This window comes from Rhea pennata, chromosome 4 (assembly GCF_028389875.1).
Source record: "Rhea pennata isolate bPtePen1 chromosome 4, bPtePen1.pri, whole genome shotgun sequence".
NCBI lineage: Eukaryota > Metazoa > Chordata > Aves > Rheiformes > Rheidae > Rhea > Rhea pennata.
Genome location: NC_084666.1, coordinates 54,426,002 through 54,446,109, shown reverse-complemented (window position 1 = coordinate 54,446,109; position 20,108 = coordinate 54,426,002).

The window sequence follows — 20,108 nt, the reverse complement described above, 5'->3', positions numbered from 1 at the left end:
ATGGATATATAAGATAAATGGTACCAGTCCTATTAGTGCACTGGCTATCTGCAGCCAGATAATTCCTTTCTTTTAAAATTAGTACTATCTTTATTTTTCTTAGTAGGTCAGACATCATTTTTATTTCTTTTTCTCTCTCATCTCGGATAGTGGTAACTAATGATGTCTTTGCTGGTTGTTCTTTCAAAATGATGTCTTTCAGGTTAGTTCTAGCTATCTTTTCATTTCTTTCTTCAATGAGTTTGGCTCTTTCAGATTTCCTTTCATTGTCATTCCCTTCAGTCTTTGTTACTTAGCTTTTATTTAGCTTTGTAGCTTGCCTCATGTTGCTCCTTTTCATTGACATGCCTGTTTTTATTAGTAGCTCTGAATCCGTTCCCAGACTTACAGTCCTGGTCATCATCTTTTCTTGATATGGTACTTACCTTACCTTTTCTCCATGGTCTCTTAGCTACAAATATCTCTTCTTTAATAACCAGCTTACTTTGTTTTACATCACTCTCTTACTGAGCTTTCTGTCTTTTCTTATACTTCCACAGCTTCCAGTTTATCTATATAAGATCTACTCTTGTTTCTTACCTTCTACTATAAATTATGTTTATACCCTAGCGGCTAAAGCCAAAGCTCTTCATGGCCTAGATCCAAGTATCCATATGGCTGGAAGGATACTTGGCTGCAGGTGTACCTGTATTTAGTAGTCTCGCAGTGCCTAAAAATCCTAGCTGTCCTTGTAGCAAATGGTGCCGAAACCCTCTAGAAAAGGTTATCTGAAGTCTCTTCAAGCGTAGATGGGATATATAGTAGCAGCCACTCAGGGAGAGCTGTATTCATCCAACCCTTAGTACTCTCATCTTCCTGGGCCAGCACTGCAGTGTTGAATAAGTCTCACTTTTAAGCTGGCCTAAAGACCACGACTTAGTATGCATTTGCAAAATGGACTGGGACTTGTACAATACTTGGTCTAAGTACTCAGTTGAGATACTCTCTCCTCCCCTGTAATTTCTGTTCCAACAGCCTTTGAACTACAGAGAATTATAGGAAACAAAGGCTTCCCTCCTATGTGTAAAATAAGACTAGGTAGAAATCTTGCCCGGAATCTTTCTCATCTTCAGTTTGCATGTTTTCTTTCTCCAAGAGAAGAATCTCTGCCTGTTTTTCTCAGTAGCTGTTCTGGCATCTTTCTTCCTTCACTCTTCCCTTCTCTTTTCATCTTTTATTCCTTTTTTCCCTTCAAATGTTTTATAAATCCTTGTAAAAATCTTGGTTTACCTTTTAAACCACCACATTTTAAACCACCGCATTATTATGTAATTTCCAGATTTTTATTAGAAGAAAAATATTACCAGTAATGGTGGGACTCAGACATATTATTTGCATAGGTTTCCTTATCAGATCGTTACATAGTAAGTAATGTTTGTGAAAGTAATGAGATCCAGTCATGAAAAATACAATGCACAAACAGCAGTCTAACAACCTGGATAGCCTGACTTAAATTAAACAGGATATTAGGAATGAATCTCTCAATACCACTTCTCCACTTAAAAACATGTAAAAAATAAGATATTTAGGAATCTGATTGTTGAAATTAACTGGAAATATTGTTTGGTTGCATATCTAGAAATTATTTCCATGTAAGACGAAAAGTTATTTGGAGGACTTCATAGCTTCATAGCTAAATAATAACTTTAAAAGACGCTATTAGAGCAATATCTCAAAAGTAAAATAGGCTAACAGGCAAAGACATCTTGGAGGTTGGTAATTGTAGGGATGAAATGAAAACTCTTGATGTTTAATCTGTATTAGACTTCATAAAGGATATTGAGATCTTAAAGGCCTTGAGTAACTTAAAAGTGGAGATTCAAAGAAGGTTTCTAGTGGCCAAAGATTCTAGAATATTATTCAGTGATAATAGGAAGAAAAAAATCCTAATGAATTTTAAGATAGGTTTTGATGCAGTTCCCTTTATTCCGGAACACAGCATCCACTTATCTTACTCCTTTAACACTTTTCTATATTATCTGTATTACTGTTCTGCTTATCTGGTCTTTGAAACTAAGGCCTTGAACTAATTTGCATATCACAGTTCATGTTCACTGGACTTCAGGTACTCTTATCTTTTTTCCTTTTAACATTCTTGAAAAAGAACAAAGCATCTCAGCTGGGATGTGATTCATATTCCTTGGGATTCCTCCTCCTTTGCTCTTGCTTGTCTAGCAGTAAGTCCATAGCTGAGCAAGCCTCTATTCTCAAGGCTTCTGTCTGCAATGAGAGAGAGGGCACTGCATCACGTACTGCTCAAATGTCATTACTTTCATCTATATTTCAATCACCTCTCCAATGTATAGTACAGATACAGAAGCTGTCCCCTCCCCCCCCCCTTTTTTTTTTGCCAGATATCCACCATGTTGGGCTTCAGGCCTCCCAAAGTCAAACTCAATGTCATCAACCTAGGCCTCTGAACTAGCAACTGAAACTCATCCAAGGTCAATGCCCCGAGACTGCCATCTAGATGGTTTCTCAGTGATAATACCTTAAGATGTCAGCACATTTCTGGATAGCATTTCTGTATGATTTACATGATACCTGGCTATCCAGAGAATAATTTAAACAGGAATTCCGTACATGGCATAACTACATTGATGACTGTTACATACAATGGATTTAACAATTCAGGACAGAAAAATGTAACTTCTGTCTTTTTAGTACTTTAATTCTCTGAATAAAGATCAAAATCTTGATCTTACGTCTTCTATTTCTGTACCTCTCTCATGCTTCCTTGGTTACTGTAGATGGCCTTCTTGCCTTAGGTCTTGATGAGTGCTTACTTTTCTCATTTACTCCTTCTGTTTCAGCTGCATGTGATATGCTGGTTTAAATCTACCTCTTCTTCACAGGTGCACCTCTGTTTTTTCTGGCATCTCCTTTTACATGTCCATCAACAGTTTCATCATCTTCCCTGTCGTTCAGGCTTACAACTTCTGTGTCAATTTTGACATCTCTCTTCCCTCTTTATGCATTTAAGTTGTCACTCCATCATGTCATTTTTCTCTATTTAGCTCCATCTTTCCTCCTCTATTTCTGTGACTGAAGCAGTTGTTCAGGCTTTAGTCTCCTTTAACCTCAAGCACTGCAAGTCTAATTCCAGCTTGGATCTCCTGCATTCGTTCAAAACTATCCAGTAACTAGTATTCCTCATACTTGGTGTGATCTTGGAGTGAGGGACTGAAGCAATGAAGGCACCTCCTTCCCTACAGGATTTCCACTGCAGTAGAAATACGCTACCACTATCCATAGCAATTGCTGTTCACTCCACCTGGTAATTCTGCACTTAATGCAGTCAACATGGGCCTAGTAATTACTTGTTATTTAAAAAGGAATTACCTCTTCATCATGAGAGGCTGCACTAGTACCGTGTGTCTGTCATGGCTAAGTATCACAGCATCTAACGTAACATTAGTTACTAAGATGCAATCCAAAACTCAGAAACATTTTTATTTCTTGAACTCTTAAATTGTTTCAGAAACTTGCCATAGACTGAAGAATTTTTCACAAAAAGTGATAGTTCCAGTTCTCCAGTTTGCTGCCTTCCAAAATTGACTCGTCGTTCTTAGAATATATTAAATTACTCTTCATCCTTATGACTAATTTAAAAGGTTGAGAACTATAAGATTATGGACGTTCCATTTTTTTCCTCATGTCTCTTCTCTTCCTTGTTGCCTTTTTTCTTTGTTATCTCTCCTCTTCTTAAAGCCTTAATGTAATCCTCACCCCCTCCTACAGGGAACAAACAGTTCCCTTGACAATAGTTAGTACAGGGCTTCATAAAGAGCTGGCAGAGCATGAAAGAATAAGGAGAAATTTCCAGTAAAAATATTGCATAAGCTATGCATACGCATAGAGTATATATGCAGCATATTTATAGATCTGTTGCTCCCTTGATACAACTTCAGTAAAGTAACTTGAGATATTTATTATCAATACCTAGAAGTTAACTTCAATTAAGACTTTATCCTTTTACCTCCCCTTCTTACTTTGCTATTTATCTGTGTGGTTTCCAGGGAGAGTCACCTCTCTGCTGCTAATTTAGAGATAGCAAGATAAAGACTAACAAACAGCCATGTTCACAACAGTGAATCACTTTAAAATCTAATTGGACTATTTCTAAGATCAGGTGCTAACGTGAATCCAGTTACAGATGTGCTGGCTGTTGTGCGGACAGGGGGTTTAGTGGCAGAGCTGTTTCTGATGTCTGTGGTTGTGATACTGAAGAGCAGAAGAATGAACGTGCTCTCATCAGGGCGCAACTGTCTGCTATGAGGCGTAGGTCTACAGGAACACCATCGAATTTCATAAGTATGAACTACATGCCCACACAAACATCACGCTGCTGAGGGGCAAATGAATACACAGTACACTTAAAACTATTATCCTTATTTGCCACCTATTTAGTCTCTTTCCTGAGGTTTACTCTGGCATTTCAAATCCAGCTGCTCAAGAATCATCTTAAATACAAAGCATTTGTCAGCTAGGGCAAACAGGAAATTCGTTTCCTGGATGTCGTAGTTGGGAATTCAGTTTATTTCTCTTCTTGAAATTTTCCTAGTGGAAAAAAACATACTCATGAGAGAGAGATTCATATTAAAACTGCCATAATCCCATTTACTATGGCAGTCCTGAGGTACATTGGAGACACTAGTGCTAATTCTTTCTCACCCTAATTCCAGACGTGGTCTTGTGGTCCATCAGTTGCCATCCTGGGATAACAAACCCAGCAGAGTACCTGGAGAGAGTCACAGCACCAGCTTCCCTGCAGGCTGGTGAATCTGGATTTTTCCACTTCTCTCAGAAGTTCCTAAGTCTAGATTTTAGTCTAGATTTTGGCTCTTCTGAACAGAGTGAATACATTCATTAAAAATCATTCCCTCCTTTTCAAAGATGCAAAAAACTAACAATAAAAATTAAATATATTTGTAATGACGTAATAAAAATTCTTATCAATTCCATCGGTGGCAAATGAGACAGATTTTCAGGTAAATAAATATAAAATAAAAATAAAGTATTTTAAAGCCCCTATAGAACACTTTTAATGAAGTGTATCGTATATAGGAATAGATATATTTATGATTGCAAGGTCAGAAAAAATCATTCTGTCAGAATTCGTATAATCAGAAGAAACTTATTTGTGTTTTCTGTGTGTGCTACCAAAACCTTCAGTATATCACACTGTTATGTTTATGTATGTGTAAGTGTGTAAGAAAATGAAGGGAAGAAGAATCTGTTAATGGTGATGTGGGTTAGTTCCCATTTCTGAATACTTTCACGTTATGAGAGAAAATACATCACTTTATTTATGTATCTATTTGTCTGTCTTTCAGTAGAAGCATGATAAATGTACTTCTAGTCTGAGATTGCTTCTGCACTGGAACATATGGAAAACCAAAGGGAACAGTAAGAACGTACTGTGACTTAATTCTGTATTCCAGCAGAGCCTTGAAGTTGTTTGGCCATGATTTCTCTATTTCATTTTTTGCTACTCCAAATGAAGAGTGAAGGCTTCCTTCCTGTACTTAAAATATGTTTTGGATGAGCAGATGTTGATTCAGTCAAATTTGTAAGCTTATTTAACTTCCTGGGATTTTCAGCTGTTGAGGCATGGGGGAAACATTTGAAAAGTGCTGGCAACAATAGGCGCATATAGGTCATTATTTCAGATTATTGCTGTTCGATCTGAGGAAATGCAATGAAGTGTTTGGTTCATCAGCTGTACTTCCATTTTATTGTATCAGCCAGGCTCAAGGAGGTCAGTATCCAGAAAAAATCGCTTCTAAAACTCTTTTGTTCTCTAAATCCATGGAAGAATAGTTAGAAGCAGAAAATAGACCATGTCAGATGAAAGTTGGTATCTTGGCATAGTTCCATTAACTTAAATGGAGTGGTACTGATTTACACCAGCTAAGTGTCTGCCCTTAAGTCTATTGTTTAGAAGTCATCCAGGAGTATTTTCCTACCTTTCAAGGGGAAGTTCAGATGGTCTTTAAAACCTGTGACACTTTACTGACTGAAGCGTAAAGCTGCAAAGCAGTAACTGAGGCACTTACTTTTTAAAAATTGCACTCTTAAGAAAAATGAAATGCTACAAAATAGCTTTATAGCTAAAGATAGTTCTGTCTTGGTGATTTTGAAAGTTCAGATGCTGTGAACTTAACTGTTTGTATGCAGGCTGTAGTAGAGATTCTGCTAGTAGCAATGAGATTTGCTCTCCACGTTGATGAAGTGTAAAGTATTTTTCATGCTACTTATGGTCAGGCAGCCCCAGAAAATCTACACTATTTATCATAGCAGCAAACTGAAACCTTTTATTCTGTTACCAGATGAGCTAGAGTCTGATTTTCTGTCTGACACTACTGCAGAGCTGTGCTGTTTTGAACCAACTGAGAAAAAGATACTTCATTCTTTCTAAGAGGAAAAGAAAGGCTGAAATCAATAATGAAAAGAACATCATACCTATTTCTTTTCACTGTTATTGAATAACCTAATGTTTCTTTGGCATTTTGAATACATGAAGTGAAACATGGAAAAACATGATACATGAAATAAAAGTAAGTAAGTCTAGAAAATGGTCTACACAGGAAATGTGTACGGGCAGTTCTTTTACTTATCTGTGTCTGTAAAAAACATCTTAGATCCATTTTGAGACTGAACTTTAACATTTGTATATGTTAAAATATGAACCGTTTCTATGAAGTTAGTAACCTCACTTCTATCCCTGAGCTACATGCTCATTTAATGCCTAATAGTTTAGTCCCTGACTGGGACTGCTTATGGTTTGCCTATCAAGTTATTTTTGTCAAAGAAAATCGTCATTTCCAGCTGTCCATCAAAAAATGCAATAAGTGAAAGTTTTGGCCTTAATCAAAGCATTTGACCAATTCTTTTTTTTTTTTTTTTTGATTCAGTTCAGGCTGATATTAAACTCCAAATGAGCTACTTCACCCCATGCTGGTGAGGTACCTCATGGTATCCAATCTTCAGTCGCGTGCTGCTCTATGGAGAGGGCTCCTTCACCAGCCCGTATAGCAGATCGTGCTCTTGCCTCTGACTGCCGCACGCAAGAGCCTCGGTGGAGCTGAGATCCCATCCCAGGGTTGGTCTACAAGGAGAATGAAACGGTGTTGTGATCTGCTTAACCCTGCGATCGCTCCCTTCGGAAGGAGGGTAGCATCGTTCAAATATAATTACAAAGCAGAGTAATTATTCTAGAATATTTTTTTTTTTCCTTGGAATAGAGTATCCACATGGGGGAGTTATATCAGCATAGCTATAGCACTGTAATTATTCTGTTAAAGCTAGGCTAGTCAAATCTTTCTTGTAGCTAAAACCGCAATATGACCTGTTACCACAAGTGGGAAGGAAAGGAATAAAGCAGGTTCATTGGGCTCTTCATCACCTCCCGTGTAACGCGTTCAAGTAAAAACTGTAATTCTGGTTTGGATAAGAACAACAATGAGTGAAATATAGTGAAACACAGAAGCTTTTTTTTTTTTCTTTTTTGGGGGGGGGGGGGTACTTTATTGAAATGTTCTGCTAACAAAATGAGCCAGACAAAAGGTAGAATATGATGACATGGCACAGCACAGTGCTCCACAGAGATAGCTAAGCTAGCTCTGAACACCTGGGCTAGTATAATCAGTAGCTTATCTTATTAATACATTGAAATGACTTTTTAAAGACAGTACTTTGCAACTTAATGTCTGGAATATTTAATTTTAACATTAAAAAGACGTACGAGACTTGATAATAATAGGTGAAATTTTGAAGGTATATGTAGTTTGTTTGGTTTTTTTTATGGAATTTGGGTGACAGAGACAAGACCAAGAATTAAAAGATTTTAACATCATGAAATATCAGTGTATATTGTATTGGTTTACTAAGTTTTAATTTTAGTTAAATCTGATTTCTATACAAAAGGCTGTTATTTGTAATTACAGTTCCTTGGAACATTTTTTTTTGTTTTGTTTTGTTTACCAAAGTCATTCTCAATCAATCTCTTTTTCCTTGTTATATAATATTTAGGAAAATTAGGAAAAATATACAAGTTGTGTTAGACACCTGTACTCCTCAAAACATGTCAATTATTTGGTCAAAGTAATCAAGAAGAGAGTTTATTAAAAAGGAAATGTTGATGATCAATTGAGAAAAGAAAGATTTGATATATAAATCACAGTGGGTGTAATGTAAGGGTTAAAAAAAATCAATATATTGCATTTAGAAGCTCTTAAAGAATAGCTTGTAAAGTCTGATTTAAGAACAGCTGATCTGCTAAACTGCTGCAGTGAGGATGACTTCAGTCTCTTTAGGGAGAGGACCCTTCCTTTATTCTTCGCTCTTAAGCAGCTATCAGGATATGAGATAGGGAAGTGATTAAAACAACACTAATTAGTGTGACAAAGGAAGAGATTTAAGTGTGGAAAACCTCTAAGAGATCCATTAATGTTAGGAAAATTAAAAAAGGGACGTGAACAAGCTCATGCTCACGGAGTGAAGAACGTGCCTCAAACAGAGGTGCTGGTGGCAGCGTAACCTTTGCAGCGGGATGCCAGCGAGACGCTGCAAGCGGCTAATGCCAGTGACAGCAGCCTGTTTACAATACTGAAGGGAGGAGGGTTCAAACGCTCCAGCCGATTCGTTATCGGAAGTGTTCAGGCAGCGGAGCGTATTGCTACCTTTTTCTCTAGCACGGGCCTCACACTAAGGAATCTACGTGAAAAGCTAGGTTAGAGGTACGTTAGGAAGCACCCACTTTGGGATTGCCTGTCCAAGCTTCATTCTTTGTCACCTTATATAATACAAGATAGGCTTTAATTAGATGTTCAGATCACCACTTTCCTCACAGGGAGCTGTCTTCACAAAGCACGCAGAGGCTGAAGACTTCAAGGAACAGACTTAAGTTTTCACACTCACTTTAGATCTGCTTCCCTAAATTTTTCCTGTGTCATAAATCTCTTTGAAGGACGGTGGTTTTATCCATGCAGTATCATTTTAACATAATGTAGGTTTTCAGAGTTCTTTCTTTCTAGGGTAGCATATCTAAAACAACTATAATAGTTTTTCATATAAGGAACCATTATGTTAATGAAGATATCCTCAGAAAACATGGAATTTAGCAAGACAACATACAACTAGGCTGTCTATTAGTACTTTTTAGGTAAGATGAGAAAATAGAACATGACTAATATCTCATTATGGAAGTGAATTCAATTGGCTATGCTACATAAATGTACTATTCTAAATCAGTCTGAAGAAATTTTTCCTCAGTTCAAGGCTTTGGTTCTGTATGGTGTTTTCCAGTTGTCCCCTAGTCCACTAGAGCAAAGCTTAGTCTGCTGTATTTATAATGAATGTGATGATCTGTCAGATCAGCCACTGCATTGCATCACCTCAAAACACATCAATAAGAAAAATGTATTTTCTAAATAGTTGTTAGGCAGCAACAATTCCTGACTGCATTCCCAGTAGAAAAAAGAAATGGCATGGATTCAGCATTTTCAAATGGATGTAAATTAGTTTAATACCAACATAAATTTCACCGTGAAGTGAACACTAGTTATTAAAAAATAAATAAATCTGGAACATAAAAATGCTCCAGTAAAGAAAGATTGAAATAAGAGCAGTAGTTATATTGAGAGATATTAGGTTAAAAGCCTCTAATTTTATAAATCACAGTTTGACAGCTCACTGTATATATGTAATTATTCAGAAGATTCCTTTTTTTAGCATTACAAAAATGTTTCTTACAGACCTTTATGTAAGAGTAGGATGCAAAATAAATGTACGGGAAGCAAAGAGAATTAGATTTATCCACCCTTAAGGAGCCATTTCATCATCAAAAAATGATCGTATGAAAGTGTAGTTCCTGCACATGCTAACAGTAATCTGTAACAGGTGATAGCAGGATGCAGGACTAGTTGCAGATAAGAGTCCCTTCGTTTTCTTCACTGTGGTTGGGCATGGCTACTTCTGAAATGCAACCACTGGCATGTGTTTGGATTTTGCATCTCGTCTGCAGATTTGGATGTAATTAGGTATTTTGCAGGTGAGGTGTTAATGCGGGTTAGATGGCACATCAGCCGTGCGCTGCCACTTGAAGTGGTCCACTGGAAAATCTTGAGACAAACAACATTCAATTAGGCGCACAGCCACGAGCAGCTGTGCTAAGCACCGCTGGCATCGCCTCAGACGCGCAGTTCTCAGCGTGAGCCGACCGCTCGCCGCTTCTCCCGTGTGTTTATGTTGGTGACAAAAAAAACTTTCCATCATCAATTCTTCTTAAACCTCCCTGCCTCTTAGCTGAAAAATTACAGCTGCCTGCAAGGGGAGGGGAGGGATGCTCAGTCCTATTAATTTTCATTGGATGAAAAGCATCTTTTTTTTCCTTCAGGCTGAAGGTTTAACCTTTATGAGTTTCATGAGTAACAAAGGGCAGCCAGATTTTTATTACATGGGGTATAGCTGTGCATTTGTTCAAAATAATCAGCACTAGGCAATCTACTGTGTATCGATCCAAAACAAACAACACTACTCGTGTTGTACTAGGCTGCTTCCTTCTCGAGTCTACGTTTGGCATAGCTAAAGAAAACAAACTTGTTTAATCATCAATTTTCGAACGCTTACCACATACATCACTAGAGGTAGTTGTAATGTGTCGGACTCGTGACGGTGATACTATGTGGGGAACTGCATCAACGGACTCCGGAGGGCTTCCCCCCCTCCGAAATGCCACGTGCACCTTTCTGCCGTGCATGGGCACGGCTGTCTCGCTCAGCAGTCCGAAGAGAAAGGAGCCGGCAGCGCTCCCACACTTGCAGCTTTGCAACTGTCGTAGAAGCCATGCAAGTTTTTTTTTAATTTATAGAGCAATGCGGATTGATTCCCCCTGACTTGCTGTGGCAGGCGTTAACCCTTCTAGCATTGCCGGAGAGGAAGGGACGTGCTGAGGGCTTTGGGGATGAAGCTGTTGGCCTGCTGGTGCTTGGGGGAGCGAGAGTGTGAGGGAGATGGAAAAGCGTGTCTAGGCTTAGCTTTAGATTCCTCTTTTAGTTACAAATGCCCAAACTGCTGCATAGGAGCACGAAATAAGGTTAGGTGCTGTCTTTTGACAGGTTGCTCTGCTTAGGATGGGCAAACCTTCAGCTCAGCTGTAACTAAATAGATGCTGGAGAGCCTCATTTTCCTACAAAGTAAGGTGGATAAGGGAATAGTAGCTAAAAGTTAGAGGAAAAACTGAGGAAATCATTAGTATTATTTAACAATGAGAGGGCTGCTATATTGAACTATTTCCATTAGCTAGTCAGATCAAAGTGATCCATAAAAGTTATCCCAAAAGATGAAAGTATGTTTTAGGAGTTGTTGTTGTTCTTAGGAATTTCCTTTTCTAAATTTCCATCTGTGGTTGCTAAGTAAAGGGTTTCTCTTCAGATGAAGCTATTTTGATCCATCTGAAACACATTTAAGTCCCTGCTCCTCCTACTCCTTTTCCATTTCTTTTTAGTGGCATGAAGCATGTAGCTTAATTCAGATGACGTTTCAGGAAGAGCACAAGGGGTACGCAGTGGAGGCTCAGCTATGACGGTGCTGGAGAAACTGGGCCAGTGCGGCGTCAGGCTTGTTTTGCCTCTTCCATAGTGGCCCGTTGGAGCGTTAATAGAAGTTGGTCTGTGTGAAGGTCTGGACTGTTGTTTTTGAAGATCTGGTGGTTGTGTTGTTGTCTTTTGTTCCTTTTGGGAGTCTTTTGTTACTTTGGTATCTTTTCGGTTGCTTCTCTGGTTTCAAAGGATGATATTAAGGAGAAGGATACGTCTCAATGAGAGCATGTAGCCAGTGTAACACTGATTGACACTTTTGAATACTTCATAATAATAAAGATTTCTTAAATAATCGCCTACTTCTACAAATTCTTTTAAAATGTAGCTGTCTTTTCACAATGAAAATATCAAGGCCTCTATCTGATTTTGTGGCTGAAGAAGCTTATGTAAGACTGTGATGCCTAAATGGGGAGGATTTCTTAGGAGAATAACTTCACCTTGTATACATCACTGAAGAGACTGATGTTACCGTTTTGCTCGTAAGACCATTGTCCCCGTTTTATAGGTTGTTTAAAGAAGCAGTTGTAGAAAATAGTTACAAAAAAGGAAAGACTGGATGAAGTGCCTTTCAGTGAGAGACTTAAAGAAGTCGATCTGTTGAGCTTATCAAAAAGATTGAGAGATGATTTAATTGCATATGAATGCTTTGATAGTAAGACAATTTTAACCAATTTTGACAAATTTAACCCTAGTGGGGAAAATGAATAATAAAAGAAAGGCCAAAAGATTAAACCAGACAAAATACAGTTAGAATTTGTCAAACGTTTTTAATGGCACAGCTATTTTTAGTGAGAGGATTTGGTGGATCCTCTTATCTCAGGGTATTTTCAAATCCATACAAGAGGACAGTTGCTTCAGATGGATGCACCTTTAAGCAGACTTTGATATAGATTTGGCACAGAGATTATTGGTTGAAGTTAACGATCTGTGGTAGGTAGCCAGTTACAGTATTTCTTTCAGTGGTCTGTTTGCCTTTAGACCTCATGAACCTTAAACTCACTCCCTTTCAACAGACATCTAATCTCTAGGGCCATGTAGCGCTGCTGATGTATGTGTTATTATTCATGCTTTTGTCTTATGAATTAAAATATTTATTTTGCCAAGATATATTAGAAATTAGGCATTATAGCTGCCTTACTTCACATGCAAGTTAACTATGAGGCATACTAAAAGACAGTTGTGGTGCTGGTGGAGCTAATGAGCTGCAATGCCAGGAGAGTACTGCAGTCCAGGCTGAAGGCTTGGGGACCAGGAAACACCTTGGGACGAGGGAAGGTTTGCAGATGGAAGAGCTTCAGTTGGCTCTTCAGCCTTCTCTTGCTCAAATATGATCTGAAACTTTTGAAAAGCACCAGGAATTTTGAGGGAGGGGAAAAATGACACGTTAGAAAATCTTTGGGAAACAATATAATCACTGCTGTATACCAAGTACTCATTTGTTTATCTTGGATTGTTTTGGAAAAGGCTGCTTTCTAATAAAGGAGCAGAGTATTTTATCCCAGTAGAGATTACAGACAGTAAGATGATGTAGTTTACAGTAGAGAAGAGCAGTGTTTTTTTTTATCTCCTACCTTTCTCTGTGGTTCTGTGTTGTTCTCCTATATGCTATGTGTCTGCGAACCCGAGGGCATCAGTCTGACTGTTCAACAGGAAAAAAGTATGACTCTTAACCTAAGTGTGATCTTGGCGGGAATATGTTTACAATAGAGATACTTTCTGCAAGAACATTTACTTCCTTAAAGCCTCAGTGGAAATTACTAGTTATCCTTACTTCATAGAGAAAAACGTCTTGCAACATTAGCACTGCAAATTATACCCAGGAAGACCGTGCCGTGTAATAGAAGCAGCACAAGGAAATGATTCCTCTGCTACAGTCATTTACAAATTTATAAACTTTAAGCTGTAGTGTGAAGTCTTGTGTTTTTACTGCTTTTCTGAATATGTTGCAGAACATCTTTTAAAAATATTCATGGAAAATGTGCTGTGTCCTTTCGTTTTCTCTGATCCTCTGTATTACCTGTACAAAGGATTTACGTCCCCCCCCCCCCTTTTTTTTTGGCTTATCTTTGCTGCAGTCCTACTGTCATTGTTTGATTCTGCTTAAATCCCTCTGTACCTAAAGGTACAGCCTTATCAATTGAAAAGCTAATGCTATATAAGAAGTGAAAAGAACACAGAAAGGTTTCCTAGCAACTACTGTGAATCCTTCTAAAGTAAGTCAGTTAAAACCATGTAGTACGTGCAATGGGTGTAAATTAGGGAGCTAAGCTGATCCACAGATTTACAGATGCCCACTATAAAATACAATAAAACCTGTAATAGAAGGTGAATTGCTCAAGAAGAAAATCACATCAGAGTCTTGACAGCTTTATCATTATTTAAATGATCCAGCTTAAATTCTACTATGTAGTTAGTAAGACTGAGTGTCAGAGCTACAGCACCGGTGCACAAAAGCCCAGTTAATAGCATTGGTTAGTGTCACTGCAGCGATTATGTCTTTTATTGCTCTTTCTAAAAAACAACCAGCAAACACAAACAAACACAGCAAACTTCCAGGGGCAGGTGCAGGAGAGCCATTGCAAGGTGCAAATATACAAGATCACATTCGTGAAGCGGTGTCTCTCTTGCTTTGTTCTGCTTTTGCACAGCACGAATTAAATTGGGTATTTTTGAGGTTCGTAAAATCTGGTTGGTATAGTAGAAGGAGGCTAACAATTACCTGTCTGCCCTCAGCACTGCTTTCCTGCCCTCTCCCATAAAGCAGTATCTCAATATAAATTTCTTCTCTCCTCAACACTTCTTTATTGTGAATGCATTTTAAAAAACTCCTTGAGCAGTATTATTTAGGGAATTAAAAAAGAAGAAAACAGTTTTTGTTAAGGCAATACTTTTATTTCTAGAGCATGCTCACTTGATACTAGGCTTTGTTGTATGAAATTTGAGAAGATTTTACCACAAAGAATTGGTCTGTGGCTCATACAATTAAATTCTTTATTATGTGTTTAGGCTAATTACTGGGTGGATTTTTGGTTCAGATAGGGCAATGTGCTTTCATTAGAGCTAATTCTTCCTTGTCCTAGGCTTATTCAGAAATGATCAGTAATATGCATGACAGAAAATTTAGGCCTGCAAAATCTAACTTTCTTCAGTCTAAAATATTTAAAAATGACTAATATGAATGAAACTGCCTCCTCACGCTTGAGTAATTTATAGCCTTTTGATCTTCAAAATCGTTAGAAACCACAAATAATATAGGGATAAAATCAAGTGCATTTTCCAGGAAGAATATGATTATACAGAGAGGTGAAGTTATTTTTCCCAGTGCCATCAAGTAAATAAATGTGCACACTAGTAGATAGGCTAGCAGCCCTTTGAATCACCAACAAGCTGGGAGTTGTTTTGAAGCTTGGCACTAGTCGGAGCTGGCTTTTATTTTCTGGGTGCCCGTTCACCGCTCCTGCGCTACGGAGAGCGCACTGGTATTCTTAACCCTTCGGAGGGCACCAAGGCGGGCGTTAAAATTAGGAAGCGGAAGTTTTTTGACTTTTTCCTCCTTATTTCCTCCCAACTCACTCAGCAGCAATCGCACTTGCAGCACACTGCGGTAGAAACATTAATTCACTCCGTGGATTTTAACCTTGATTTGCACAGGTAGTTCACTAATCCGTTAGGAGCAGTGGGAGACCAATGTCTAGCCAACATCTCGGCATATTTGGGGGGCTCCTTCTCCTCGTCACGAAGGGAGCCGTTCTCGTATCTACACATGCCCCGCGTGCGTGTTGGTGCTCTCTGTTTAGCTGCACAAAGAAGCATTTCCCTGCGGAGGAGGCGTACCCGCAGAGCGTTTTGTTTTTCTCTGTCCCTTGAGGAAAGAGAGGATATTCCTGCAGCAAAATTTTAAGATTTTAAGCGCTTCCCTCGTGCTATGTGTGCGAGTGTATCATTTATTTATTTATTTATTTTTTCCTATCTAAGACAGGGAGGAGCTGAGACAATTTGTTTGTTGCACCGTTCTCTGACCCCCTAAAGGAAGGCTTGAGATTTGCAGTATCCCATATATATTATTACACCTTTAGATACAACGTCTGGCAATTGCGCACAAACTTGCCTCACGTGATGAAGTGTATCATCTGTCTTAGAAATTGAAAGAATCAGCTCTTGAAACTCTTCCGTAAAACTCTAAAGAAAAGGTCAGTAACTCGGCTAGTGCCAAGCTCCGCGCTGAACTTAGGAGCCAGGCACGGCAGTAGTAATGTGTGTTTGCTGATGTCCTAGCTGCAGTTACAACTTGTGGCTTTAGAAGGACTTACTAAGTCCCATCTTCAGCGGTGGCAGGTGCAGGCGTATATACAATTACGCCTGACAAGCTGGTTGTTACCAGCGTGCAAAACTAGATCTACGATGAAGGCGAAACACGTTAGAGGCTTTCCCTTGTAAGTGAGCAGCGTCTTAGATGCAGCTTAGGGCAATTGCCTGTTTTCAGCTTCTTGGCATCAGAAATATTCTCACTGAAGGCCGTCTTTCTGCTAAGCTACATGTGGTGCTGGAGGGGAGGCCATCCTATTTTTCATGAAATTTAATTTTTATCCCCCATATAATTAAACGGCCATTCTTTGAAGGTTTGGGGTAAAGGTTGGGGAATAATTTTGACAAACAATATAATAATGCTTCCAGAAAGCAAATTCATGAGTCTGTTTTCTGGTCGTGAAATTAACTTTTTAGTTTTTCATAACATTTGAATGAGTACCGTCTACCTCAGTGACCAAAGGCTCAGTACTTACACCTTACACTTCTTGGTTTGATTCTTCAGTTAAACAAAAGGAATAGAAAGCATGCCAAAAATGTCTTTCAACTCAGAAAAAAGTTTTGACCAGAGTATTTTAGATGAGTGCTGTCTTAAAAATGGCCCTGGTCATCACTGGGACAGCTTTCTGTCCTTCTCCATTCCTTGAATATGGCTTTTAGTCTTATTGTTGCCCAAATTAAGCAGTTATTCTCAACCAAAATGTTAAATAACAGCAAAAGTCATAGAGTGCAAAAATCTGCTTACTACCCAGTATGGAAATGATTAATATGCCATGTTTTTCTTCGGTATATTATCATGATATGGCTTACTGATAGCCTTATTGGACTAGTAGCAACATCGTAGTCATAAGAATGAATGAACTTGTATTTTTCAGTGTAGCTCATAATTAGCAGTTTCTATAAAAGTCAGTGATTGCCATTAATTAATACTAGCCCTTCTTGTTGCATTGAGCTTGTGAAGACTACCATCTTTCTTTTCTGTTTTGATTAGGTCATAGTTTTTTTTAATCAGTTCATGACTTACAAAGAAACCTCTGACACTGAAATGTAGCATCATGAAATCTAGAGTTCATAAACCAGTGCGTATTGTGATAGTATTAGCTGTTGGATATTCCTTATCTAAAATTTATATGTGAGTGTGAACAAATACTGCTTATATACTCTGCAAGTGTGAATATGTACATAAGTAGTATTTAGATTTCACTGTGTTTCCCAGGTCATTTATTTAGTTCCAGCAATTGATTTTTATTAAGGTAGTGGGCATTTAGGCGTTCATGAAATAATTTCCCCCAGTAAATCTCGAAATATTGAGATGTCTGAACAATTATTCAAAACCTTCTCTCATTGTTGACTTCTAAAATCTATTTTCATCAAGGTCTTGTGCCTGTAATTATTAATATGTCCAAGAACCTTGGATCTAGTACAAGACATTTTATTGATATTGGTATCACAGGATAAAAAGCTGTAGAACTGAGCAGATCATTAAACAGAAAACTATACACGTACTATATGCATATACATCTGAATTTTAAAATATTTCCCATATATTTATGAGAATAAATTCAGACATGTTGCTTAAAATTCTCTTCCCCAGTTTCTGCTTATGTCTGTCTGTAGCACGGCATTTATTCAGGGCCAAGAAACTGGAAAAAAGGCCTGCTTTCTTTGTCTTGAGAGTTGTCCCTAGCGAGCGCTAGGGAAGAGAAGCCTCTGCGCAACGTAACAATCGGTTTCATGATCACGCATGAAGCAATTCCCTATACATGGGACTTATAATCTATCTAATCCTTTCTTCTTAATGCCCTTATTCTCCAATTAGTGCTTTTTCACACACAACTCTCTGATCTTATTTCATCTTCTTTTAGCCCGTGCTCTGCTGGCTTTATTCAGTTTTCTTTGAAGCTGATGGAAGGGCTTCTGCTCACTGCAGTATACGGTAGATGAGACCTGATTTGTTTTCCTGAGGAAAAGAAACGTATCTGAGTAGCCTGGGTTCAAAGTGCCATGCATGGCTATGGCGATAATAGGTTTCTGTGCACCAATTGTCCTCCAAAGCATTCCTACGCTTTTTTGTTTCCTGAAAAGTGGTGTATCTACTACTATTGGGGTGAACAATAGCACGGTTAAGGGAAGTGAAGTTGATTCGCTTCTTCTGTATGCATCAAATTTCACCTCACTTCTCGTCGTGGTGTTTGTATTATGACCAGTAATGGTGATGTAAAGAAAATAGGAAAAATTATTTGCTTTAAAATTCCCTTTTCTTCCTTTCTTCAAGTAGGAGAAAAGTCCACTCAAAATAAGAATACATATTACTAAGAGGGAGGAAAACGTCAAATTTTACAGTATGATTTTACAAAACACTTTTATTGTCCATCTTCACAATTAAAACTATCAAAGGAAAAGAAGTGGAATGCTCCTTCTGGGTAAGACTATTTCTACAAGGCTATATAGCACTGAAGTGCTACTTAAACCCTGAAATAAGTGGGCCTCAAGTAGTTTGTAGGCCATTGCAAAAAGATGAATTTCACCCTAAGAAATACCAAGTGGTATTTTTCAATCTAAATCAATGATCAAGGAAGCAAAGTCTAAATAATATTGATGAATAAATCTATGTGTATACAGTGTGTATATAGATATGAATAAATACAAACACAGCATATGAACAGTATGACATACATTTTAGTGTAGATCCTTATGTCAACAGGGAGGTTTACAGTTGCTTTATTTTTTTTTCTTTTGTGGATAGTTTTTCAAATCATATACTATAGTTAAAAGAATGTTTTGAAAACATACACAGCATCTTGTTTTACCTACCACAAAGTAGTAATGATATTGCTCCTGCTTTAATTCTGTACCTAACGATTACAATATAGTAATGCCATGCAACTCTTCTGAAAGGACATAGTGATTTGGGCATGAAAAATTACAATTATAGGAAAACAGAGCTCAGAATTACATGTCCTCTGAAAATTAAGTCCTTGGTGTGCAAAAAGCCAGAATATCAGATATAAACCTCTTATACTTGTTACCTGCCTTTCAGTTAGAAATTGCTGCAAGCCATAAAAAATAGTGTTGTTCACACTTCTGAAGTTTAATTCAATCAGATTCGTTGAAGCTTGAGTCTTTAATAAAGGACACTTTTCAAGAAAGTAAACTTATCTCTCTTCCCTTCAGGGTTTTCTTCCTCTTAGGCTTTCCTCGTGAAACTCAACTAAAGAAAGAACAGCACCACAATTGTCTACTTTCGTATGGCAGTTTAAGGTTCCAGTATGACATTGTTTTTCAGAGATGATGGATATAGATATTAAACAGGATGTCAACTTTGAAGGATACTCAGACAGTTGCAAGTGGAGCTTTTTAATACTGAATTAATATATTAACACTTTGACCTCGCCTTCAGTAAATTCAAGAGAGCAAGGCAAAACAAAACAAACAAAACAAAAATCAACCAACCAGCCAAAAAAAAAGTTTGACCTCAAAGATCAATAAATCAGACTACTTCACCAGTTCCAGTGGAAAATTACTCTATCTGTTCAGGCAGAGAGAAGATATCTCATAAGTTTTATACTGTATGTTATAGTTCTTGTTCTTTTGACTGTATAATTTCTATGTAAATCATACTTGTCATGGACAAAGACATAAACAATGAATGTGGAAATCTCCATTTCTAAGGCTTGATCAAGAGAAAACTATAGTAACTTTCAGGGTAAGTTATGGATTATTGAAGTCAGCAGTAATTAAAACCACACAAAGGTCATTAAAACCTGGGTATCAGTTTAAAGCCTACACACTACACACTAACTAACTTTTTTTTAATAGTATATGTCCAAACATATGCATCCTTGTTCATGTGAACAAGGGGTATTATCAAAATACGATGTATTTGTAGATAAATTAAGTGAGTATGAATGCACAGACTCTTGCCATGCTTATACATTTTCTACATTTGTGTTACTTAATTTTATGGCTATTGAAATGTGTTCATACTCTCCTCAGCTTCCCCAGATGTGTCAGTCTTCCTCCAAGGACTGCATTTTTCTCTGTGCTATGTTTGACTTTTTTGTCATTTATTAAGTTGGTTAAAACTGCCTTAAATCCTTATAGTTTGGATTCTCTTTCAGGTGTGAGGGATTTTATCTCGATTACCAAAAGATATTTCTC